Genomic DNA, 11,693 nt, shown 5'->3' on the forward strand with positions numbered 1-11,693 from the left:
GACAGAGAAGTCTAAGGCAGGAGAGGGATGAACTTTAGATGCAGCTGATCCAAAAGCCAAACAAACAAAAACCTCACGCTTGCTCAGCCTAACCTTACTGAGCTCACTAGACTTGCTGAACTGATTTGCTGTTTGACCTCAGAGTTGCCTTGGTGCCCACATGCCTGAGCATGCCCCAAAACACTGGTCTGAGTAGTTTTGGGGCTTAGCTCCAGTCTACAACACGCTGAGATTCAGAGTCTGACAGAGCAGAATGGCCTGATTCAGAGGTTTCAAAGGGCACTGTCACACAGAAATCTAAAACATGTTGCAGACAGGAGGTATCATTTTCACACAGCCTAGATGAACATTTACAAGTCTGGTGGAATGAATCCTAGACCTTGGTGCCTACAACTGAAACATTCGAGGGCTACACTTGGAAGCATCATCTAGGACCTCAGCTGGACCTGTCCCATTGTGCCACTATAAATTAATTATTTTATTTACAAAAGGAATATGCATATAGAATATGTAAATTTTAAGCAGCTGAGACATATTGGCAATTTATTCAGACAGCTGCAAGCAAATGAAAAAAAGTCAAGACTTACTTTCTGCTCTATTGAAATAAGTTAGCCGTATTGTATGGAGATGTCCCATTTTGCAACACTGTATGCAAAATGCTTTTTCTTATATAGGACTTCTGGCTGGAGAACAAGTGCAACAGGAAAAACAGCAATGTAAACAATTCCATTTAACTACATTTATCTGGGCAAACACACAGAAAAGCCTGGACAAGCTTTGGCTCTTGGAGAGCTTCTCAAGCTGAGGGCCAGAGCGCCAAGATTTCATTACTCTTACGCTGAAAGAGTTGTTGCTAGGCCGAAAAGAAGTTGGAAACCTGCATCCAAATATTGAAGATTAATTTGTACTTAATACTACAGTCCTCCATTGGCAAAGAGAGAATGAACTGGGTGACGTAATAACTATTTTCCATCTCAAAGTTCTACTAGGCTGTATATTTTCTTTGATAATTATTGTGATTTCTTTTAATGACTTGAAGAGTGCCTCAAGCTTTGGCAGAGAAAAGCCTTTTGTAGCAGTATTATTAATTATAATAGTTGCATAGTTCAATAAATGTTTTTTGCTATGGTATGTTTTGCTGTTCCTCCATGAAATTTCCAGCAGTTCCTATTTTAACCTTGGTGAGAAATTGCTTGAGATATGTCTTTTGCCAACATTCTGTGAAGACCTCAATGGGCAGTAGCACACAAAATGGAAGTAAAATTTTATTTCAAAACTTGACATCTTCTCAAAATGCAGGGTGTCTGCTACTCAGAAAGTTTATTTTTTTGTTTGTTTTCAAAATATAGAGTTCTGAATCAGATCTAACTTCAATTTCAGATTTTGGGAAATTTCTTGCAATCTGGAAATTCCAGGAGAATAATTAAATAAATACATAATAACTAATTAACTAAATAAAGAAGGTGGCAAGAAGTCTGGGATTTTGCTTACTGTGCTTTTTCTTCCTCATGGGATCAAGTATGGACAAATGCAGAAGTGTTGCTATAGCCTCCTCAAATAGGTCAGATACAGCTTTAGTGACTGAGCCTTGTTATACTGGGCTAAAGGATGAAAGAATACCAGTCTGAAAACAGCCAAACAGTCTTAAGTATATCTGCAACAACAATCAGGTGAGAGAGCAGGAAGGACTGTCATAAATACTGCAGTAGGTAGGGGATGCCCCATGCAAGCATCCAAAATCTAGTGGTTGTGCAACTTACTTTGTACAGCTCTCGTAGTATAGTTTACAGCTTTTGATTGTGGATAGATATTTGCCAGATAAGATTTAAAGATTTAAAGGAAGCAAATTAAATTAATATAAAAACTATTAAAGAGGAAATGCAAATTTAATAACTCCCTTCTGTTTTATCATGTGAAATAGAAGGAAGCAGAGACTCTGCCATGATTCTGCATTATCCTTATGGGAAATCATAAGAAACACAAATTAACAGAGCAATAATTATTCTGTTTCGCTGCTGAGTTGTAATACAGGATTTAATGGAACTTGCGTCTTATATGCCTGTTATGGAGAGATTTGTAACACAGCTCAGGAAACCCATAGATAAGATACCATTTGAAGGGAAAAGTATTCCAATCTGAGACAATAGGTTCCAAGACAAGAAAATAAATGTTTGTGAAAGGAAGAATCCCTGTCAGATATGACTGCTATATGCAGGTAATGAAGCTGTGACGAATGAATGAAAAAGGTTGGATGTGCTCAACAGCTTTTTTTCTTCTGTATTTGAAGAGAGTCTGGAAGTTGTGTCCATTACATACAATGTCCTGGATAGAATAGAGAAGTTACCATCTGTAAGAGGAGGGAAGGCAACATCTGCTGGAGAACTTGCATCTGAAAGTCATAAGGAAATTAGCCAAGATCTTTGAAGGCCCATAGTAAATTTTTAGCAAAGCTTGGAAAACTGAAGGAATTCCTGAGGATTTAAAAACTCTTGGTACGGGTCTGGTGTTTGAAAATGATGAAAGGAATGACACAGGTAGCTATCAGATAATTATCCTGACAGTGTTGGTTAGAAAATACAGGGTCATGGGTTTTGGACTGCAGAACAAAGAGTTAGAAGCTGTAAGTATTTTGGTTGGGAGGTAGGCTTTGTTTGTTGTCTTTTGTTCTGAAGCTGGCAGACAATGGTAACCATACTGATGTCACATAGTTGGATTTCTCCAAGGCATTTGACTTTCTATCCATTATATTTTGACTAAGAAACATGAATTATATAAAATTAATGCAGCATAACACATAAAAAGCATGTCATAAAGTGGCTCCTGGAGAGATCTCAAGTGGTTGCTACAAAGGAAGAACAGATCTGTTTCCAGCCCTGACTCTTAAGCTGGCACTGTTCAGTATTTTCATTAACGTCGATGACCATACAAAGTGTTTTCAAGTAGGGTTCTTAGGGATCACAAAGTTTTTTGGGTTAAAAAATATAGAAGGGCTTCACCCTGGATACACTCTGCCTTGTGTTAGACCCTTAACAGAGCCGTGTGTTCTGACCAGTGTTTGTTAACTCTTTGATTATAAGTCTTTAATTACTTAGCCTTTTAGTCTTATACTACTAACCTAGATGCAATCAGGGGCCATAGTTGGGGGATATAAAGTTAGGTGAGATTTATCTTGACCATTCTCCACGGAAAAAGTGGCTACAAGACTTAATCATTATCTTTGAAAAATTTGATCTCAGAATAGTGCAGTAGCAAAATAGAACCTGTGATCCTGGGATATAAAAAGGAGAATATCCCATAAAGACTGGGAAATGCCATGGCTGTCCACACAGATGTGACAAGGCTGCTATTGTGGTACCAAGCCTGCTCTGATATCCACTGTTTCAAGAAGAATGTGGAAATACCAGTGTGGCTATAAATGGTACCTAAGGGTTGGAAGACAAACTGTTCCTAAGGGTTAAGATGCATAGCTTTCTAAATTCACTGAAGAGGAGAGGTCATCCCATATGCTGGTGTGTATGATGAGACCTGATAGTAGGATGCTTTCCAATCTCGTCAAAGGCTTAAGGAGAGGTAATGGCTTGAAGTTCAATTTAGACAAACTTGGCCTTGATATTACTTGCATTTTCCTAGCCGTAAGGTTAGTTAAGCACTTGAAAAGCTTAACTGGGATAGTAGTGGATTTAGACTCTCTTAAATATGGTCAGAAATATTGCTAAGGATGTGCTCTAATCCAGAAACTTGATTAAAGAGTGAGGGTTAGTCTGGTGACTTCCTGAGGTGCTGGAATCAACAGATCTGTGGACTGTGGTTTTTTCTCTCTCTCCTTTATGATCCAGGGTGAAAACATGAAACTAGGCATTTAGCTCAACATGATTGTAACTTCCACATTTTGACAGAGATTTGTAGTGTATCTGTCTCATATGTCACATCTTCAATAGGTTGCTGGGAGGATTTCCCACTCTTTCTTTATGTTCAATCTCCAGATATATTTGTATGCTTATGTACTTTTTTCTCTCTGTGGATCATTGCAGGTTTGTCCCAGCTGGAGGAAGGGCTGCACATCAATGTTCTCGGGGGGAGCAGATGCAAGCTTGGTCTCTCCTGCTTGCATGCTCAGGAGCCAACTGATCACCAGATTTGATTCGGTGCAGACCAGTAGGGCTTTCCTATTCTGTACCTGTGGCATTTATAACCCTGTTTGATTCATCCCTAGAACATTTTATTTTCCCTTCATTTGGGACAGAACATGAGGACTAGGGTCTTTAACAAAAACAACTTGAACAAAGTCACCAACAAATTAATGCCATCATTCTGTAATCATCTGCCATGTTGTCTGCCAGCTACTTCCAATTAAGAATATTTCGTAGTCACCAAATTACAATGAACTACAGTGCACAGCTGCACTCTGACTCTAATACAGGCCTGTTCTGCTATGCTGCTTCAGCCATGCAAAACTGAGTAAGGAACAGAGATCCACAGGTGGTGGGGGGGGAAATAAGTGAATTAATTCATGTTGTAATTTAGATGGCAAAATCTTCAATGTACTAGTGCTGGAGTCCTCTGAATGTCATTTTAGTAAACATATACTGTCATTATGAGTGATTTTTGGCTTGCCAGTGTTTTGTGAGGTAATGGTCTGCGTAATGGTTACACATGAGCAATCATGATAAAGTAAAAAACTCTTAATACATCATTTTACATTGCCCACAATCTATGGCTGAACATTAGCTCATCTCATCTGATGCACCTGGGACTCTGAATTACTATTGGAATGAGCTTGAGTGAGTATTTTGGAAGCTTCAAAAGATCTGCTCTCTGAACTCATACTGTACTCTGAATTCTCTCCTCCTGGGCATCCATTGCATTGTCCAAACCTGATACTCTTTAACTGTTATTAGCAAGTGGAACAGATCTTAAATTGAGAAGACTGTTTGTGCAAAGTGAAGATCAAGAGGTTTAATACAGATGTCTCCCAACTATCACAAAATATTTACTTCAGTTTAGGTAATATTGGGCAAGAAGTTGGCAACAGTGAAAAGGCCAGCAAGGCCAGCTCCACTTGACTGAATTTCTGAAGTAATGGATTTACTTATTGATTTTTTTATTTATTTAAAATCTGGGCTTGGGATGTGAAAGAGCACAGCTCTGCTGAAACCAGCTGAGCTCCTGCAGGCTGCATCAGCAGAGGAGCTGGTCAAAGGACAACAGAGACGGTCCTCCTGAGAGCCACCAGCTGCTGCTCAGGTAACAAGTCCCTCTGCTGTGAGGTGCTCTGAGCATGACAGTAAAGCAGAGACAGGCTTTGTGTTAAAGCTGGCATGTTCCATACAAGTGTGGAACACCTTTCTGTAATGCTAGCTTGTTAAGTTTTATTTTTCATGAACTATATCAACTCACTTCAACTGTATCGTTTTTCTTTAGTTATTTATTAATTGAGTCATGTCCACCTGCTGGACTATTTTGCCTGGTATTGACATCAGGATGCCACATCTATAATTATCCAAGCCACTCCATTTACTCTTTTGAAGTGTTGGCAGAATGCTTGGGTGGGTGGGGGAGAGTGTTATTAATTCTGTTGCTGTTAAAATGTGGCAGATGTTTCAGATTGCTCCTCAACTTTTCATTTTACTACTCTATTGTTCAAGAGATCTATGCCTGTAGGTTAAGAAATGCCATTTGTTAGGTTTCTTAATTACTGATATGGTAGAAAGCATTTTATACTCAGAGGGTGGTATGATGATATAATGGAAGAAGAGGATTTAATGACTTATTCTGTTTTTTCATGCATTATGAATAAGTTAAAGTAAGATGTTCAGACACTTTTATAAGGTATAGTTATTCCAAATCTACTGGAAAGCCAGAGATCTTAAAAATTTACTTCCCCTCTATTTTTATTGTGTATTCTCAGTGGTTATCCAATATGTGGGGATATCAGCAGTCCAAAAGACAACATGTCAGCATTAGATGCTGAGTGAGGATGTACAAGAAATATTCTGGAGTGATGGTAGATCACCTCAGGGCATCTTTAGAAAGTTGTGCTGGTTTTGGCTAGGATAGAGTTAAGTTTCTTCGTAGCAGCTAGTATGGGGCTATGTTTTGGATTTGTGCTGAAAACAGTGTTGATAATACAGGGATGTTTTAGTTATGGCTGAGCAGTGCTTACCCAGAGTCAAGGCCTTGTCTGCTTCTCACCCCACCCCACCAGCAAGTGGGCTGGGGGTGCACAAGAATTTGGGAGGGGACACAGCTGGGACAGCTGACCCCAACTGACCAAAGGGACATCCCATACCATATGACGTCATGCTCAGCATATAAAGCTGGAGGAAGAAAAAGGAAGGGGGGGATGTTCAGATTTATGATATTTGTCTTCCCAAGTAACTGTTATGCGTGATGGAGCCCTGCTTTCCTGGAGATGGCTGAATATCTGCCTGTTGATGGGAAGTAGTGAATAAATTCCTTGTTTTGCTTCGCTTGCGTGCACAGCTTTTGCTTTACCTATTGAACTGTCTTTATCTCAGCCCATGAGTTTTCTCACTTTTACTCTTCTGATTCTCTCCCCCATCCCACCAGGGGAAAGTGAGCGAGTGGCTGTGTGGTGCTTAGTTGCCGTCTGGGGTTAAACCATGGCAAAAGTGTTAAAATTAATTTGTATTTCAACTTCAGTCTTCCAAAATGGCTGGGTTATAGCTACAATACTTAACATCTCTTATGTATCATTACCAGTCATTAGCAAATGTCACCTGTCATGTTTTCCAGTTCCTGCATTACGACATGCATTTCTGCTTCTTGATGACTGCGAATTGCCCCTGTTCAATCCTGAACTGTTGAGACAGCTGGCAGGAACATCCAAGATGTCAATTATCTCGTATGTTTGGCAGATGGACAAGACTTTTTCCAGAAGACCTTTCTGACAGACTCTTACTGAAGCTGTCATATCCCCCACCTGACCCTCATCCTTACTACATTTGCTTCTGTCAGAGGACTTTACTATGTATTTTCATAATTACTTTCCACAACTTATCATATAACTCACGTTCTTAGCAATGAACTGTGAAATGTAACAGATGGGACTACAAACCCCCCAAATACCAGGAAGTAGACATTTTCCATGGTTGCTATATTATCATGCAGGGATGTTAGTGACATGTGAAATTGCTCGAGACTTGCAAATCTTTCAAGAACACCTGCAAAAGGGGTGCTGATTTTTTGTTTAAAAAGTAACATGAATCTCTACAACTGTTACCCATATTGGACTGTAAATTCAACCCTTTGATGTTAAAAAATGACCTTAGGGAGAACTGACCATCAGAAAAGTTCTAAGCCATGTAGAGCGCAAAATTGAAATGAAAAAATTCTAAAATAAAAGTCACTGATTGTTCTGCATTGCTTTTCACACCCAGTGAGAAGAAACAATCAAGTCCTGCCACTTTTGGTTATTATACCTGTGCTTGCAGAGGTGCCAGTTTTGTACCTTTCCTTTGGGCATGTCCCAGTAATGATGAGCGTGACTAATGGCACAGAAATGTCACCTTTTTTGAAAAGCCTTGAGGTCACCCCAAGCTCTCCTTTGCATCAAATATTATTGATGCGCACAGCATCTATCCTGCACTTAACCGTATGTGAAATATTCTAGGCATCAAGAGAGAGTACATACATTTGAGACTAATTTTAAAAACTCATTAGAATAATATCCAATTCCTCTTTTTAAAAGGAATGTTTACATGAGGCTCCTGGCCAAATTCCAGTCCCACTAATTATGTTTTACTGAAATAAATTATCACCTGCAGTTTTACTTGGACAGAGTTTTTTTGGTTCTTGCTCCATTTGGGTAAGCAGCGTTGCTTTGAGGTGTTAGCCCTTGCTATATTTCACTGATAGGTGTAAATCAGGTATGATTTTGCAGGAAAATACAGACCAAGATGCCTCCGACCTTGGTCACATCTGGATGGGATATTCAGGCTGTTTTGCAGGTGAGCACGTGGAACAGGTCCCCTGAGGACTGACTGTGGCCACAGGGGTTAGTGTATTCAGCAGGTTAAGGTCCCAGTCCCAAATCATATCCTGCTCAGCAGATTCTTGGGCATATATAATTTCTGCTTAGGATCTGGTCCTGACCATATTTACCTGTGGAATCAATTCTATCTATATGTTTTCTCCTGTTAACTAAATGGAACTAATCACATAAATGAAGTTACACCTGGGTTTGAAGTATGGGCTTCTATGTTTCTAAAGTGACTTGGGATGCATTTTTCGTGCTTCTGTTTTTTAGTGTAAGTAGTGTAAAAATCATGCTTCTTCAGCAATACTTTAATGCTTCTTAGAAGGAGTCTGTTCTGATTTTTTCCATTGCAGAAAACAGTTTTTATTATGATTTCTGAAGACCAGACCTAAACATATATTTAATTTCACTTACAAGTTCCCAAACACTATAAAACTGTAGAAAATTCACTAAGAAAATATTTATATTCACATACTGGCTGTATAACACAAATATTTTGTCACCATTAACATTCCATGGCAGCTTAAAAATTAAAATGCATACAATATATTTATTTCCAAAGTGCTGAATATATTCCTTTTCAAAATATTTTCAAAGACATTATAATTATTAGGATGACTCATAGAATTTCTTTGCCTTTTGGGTTAGCCAGAACCACTATATTTATTCTCTCTTGCTTATACCAGTAATCAAATTTTTGACTGTTCTCCAGAAATGTTCACTAGCCTAAAGAGAGAGCAGTGAACAGGACAGCGGAAAACTGGTATCTTGCAGTATTTCTACTTGAGGGGTTGTTAAACACCATCATTCAGCTTATGGCCAGATATGACTGTAAGCCAGTCCAGAAGCTCTGCAGGCCTCTCAGCATAGCTCTGGGCATCATCTAATACAGCCTATACTGTAACAACCCAGTGTTGTGCTAATATGGCTCCGATAATGTGTGAAGTTGGAGGCTGTTTCTCACCAGCTTAGAGCAGAGTACAGCCATTCATTCTGCACCCACCTAGAGAGAAATCCCTCCAGGCCTCCCATAGCGAAAAGGCAACTTGTACTCATTTCTCCCAAAATATCTCCTTTGCCGTAACTTTCAAATGCAATGATAGTATATGAACGCCTGCACTGAGGCAGTTATAAGCTAGAGTTTGGCACATGGACTAGGTGTCAGGACATGTGGGCTTTATGGCTGTGCTCCTGATGGTCCCAGGCAAGCTGTGCCTCTTCTTGTGCCTTGGTTTCTTTGGCTTTGCATTGAGGTTAATTACACTTCGTGTTTGTTCTCATCTCAGAGATCTAGTCTTCTGCCAGCAGTTCATAGAGTGTGGTGATGAGCGTGAGGAAGTCCTTGGACAGCCAACCCTGGGGCGCTTTCCCCTCCCACCCTTGTGTCTGTGAAGGAGATTGTCTCTATGCCACAGTCATGTCTTTGCTCTCTCCAATGAGCTGAGTGTGATTGATTGTTTCTCAAAACAAATCCAAACTGCCTGCTGAGGACTGGTTATTTTCCATAATCTGCAGCCCAATAGTCAGAATCTAGTTACAATTAGGGGTAGGATAAAAGCATCCTAAAATCTGTTTAGGTTAGGTCATTATTGCCCAAACCCTGGTTTGATCTGAGATGAAAGTTCAGCTTGCCTGCTTTCCACAACTGCCTAATGCTGTATGTGCTTAAGTTTGCTAGATTCCTCCCTAATTAACCTGAAAGGTCCCCAGGCATTTAGGTTTAGCCACCCACATGTGGTCAGGAGCATCTGTTCCTGGTGAATTACTTCTACCTGTAGGTAAGCAGAAACCTGAATGCTGTTGGTATTCCCTGGAAAAGTGTCCAGGCTCACTTATGGTAAAAACGTCAATGGTCAGCGTCATTAGTAAGGGTCATTTTGTTTTGTATAAAATCAGGTGGTTTCACCTCTTTCCAAGACTTCTTCCCCCTCTTTAAAAGGAGTGGGAGATTTCAGTTTTAAGCGTTAAAGATTTAGGCTTACCAAGTAAGTTCCCTAAGCTTGCAGACAGCATACTTGCTGAGCCCAGTATCTAGTTGTTTCACTTCTGCACTGAAGCCAGGTCACTGCAATATCAGGCATCCAAGAGTCTTGGAGCTGTGAAAGCGGTTATGTCAGAGCTTACTTGTAGTCTAGAGACTCAGCCGAAGCTGCTAGAAATGTGTTCTTGAATTTTAAGGAGTTATTGTTCCTTTCCAAGCAAGACTTTGTTTTTCTTCCAATATCTTATGTGACAAGCACATGCATCCAAGGGACTTGGAGTGGAGCTCTGGCTCTGCAGCACATATGTTGCTTGCAGACATACAGAGAGCCATTCTTACCAAAAGTGTCTGCACAAGCACTCTGAGCAGAGAGGTATGAGGATTCACCACAGGTGATGCTATCACTGTGCTGCTGCTGCTGCTAGTGTCATACTCTTCCTTCCTGGAGTTTTAGGAAAAAATCACTGCAGCAAGAAACTATCACAATCAATAAAGAAGGCACACAAGCTCTGAAGGATACAAGTACAAGAGTAATAAATTTCAGACAACTCTCAGTTATCTCCACATGTTGTATCCAGATTGAGGATTATGTGGGTCAGGACCACAGGGTCACATAAGCTGATTCAAGGTTGAGTCTGCTTTAGTAGCTCAGTATCAGCAATCCCTGAACACGAATATGCTGCTTCTTAGGGACAGCTCATCTTCAGAAGCATCATAGGCACTTCAGTGTGTCCTACAGTCCAAACTAACAAAACCTGCTGAACGTGTACTAATTTGGGGTAGAACCAGCTCAGCTGGCCCTGCTTTGTATCCTTGGGGTCCAAACAAGTACAGAATATGACGCATGCTACACAATAAGCTCAGACCTAGCAGGGTTTATTAGCCTTGCATGACCTGAGTTACCTCTGTATACTCACGTTATTCTGTAGCCAGTTTAAGAACCTCTCCTGGTCCTCAGGGTTCTAGAAAACATGGATACAGAGGCAGCAGAGAGGTTCTTCAGCAACTCTCTTGGGTTGTGCTAGTGCTTTGGCTAGTGCTCGTATATCCTGATGAACCCAAGCCAATTGAGTTTGGCTGGACATTAGTACCATGTATTCAATAACTCAGGCACTGGATTATCCAAGTTCTTCTTTCATCCTCAGTAGCCCAGATAGTGAGGAGCTGCTGGTGCAATTCTTACAGCATCACGTTTGAGATAATCTTCAGATTGATGTTCCTACGGCTGTTATACATCACATTAAAAATATAGACTGTAACTTAAAGAGCAACTGTTCCCAGGACAGGCTGAGACTTGCAGCTTCACACCAGAGGGAGCCATTTGTGGAGGGTCTTTGGAGCGAGCCCCAACTCTGGATTTCTGACAGCAAAAAAGATTACCGGGTCCTCAAAGCCATTTAAAAGCAGACTGGAAAAAAAAAAAAATCTTAATTTGCACAGTCTCACAGTTGGAAAGCCCTCAGCTGACTTCTTCAGGGTAATTTTCTTTCTTTCTTTCTTTCTTTTTTTCATGTACATTTCTTTGAAGTGTTTTGCATGAAAGTGTTATTGCATATTTTGGGAAATGTTATTGTCCCTGTGTGTTTTCTTCCAATGTAACTATAAATTTCTATCCAAATATGCTCAGAAGCTGTTCACTGTCAGAACATGAAATCGACTAGAAGATAAGCATACATAAAGGTGGTTATTTCCATAAAGAAATCAAAGGCGCAA

The sequence above is a fragment of the Nipponia nippon genome, unplaced genomic scaffold (assembly GCF_047370975.1).
Source record: "Nipponia nippon isolate SJK-2023a ecotype South Korea unplaced genomic scaffold, ASM4737097v1 scaffold_2, whole genome shotgun sequence".
Classification (NCBI taxonomy): Eukaryota; Metazoa; Chordata; class Aves; order Pelecaniformes; family Threskiornithidae; genus Nipponia; species Nipponia nippon.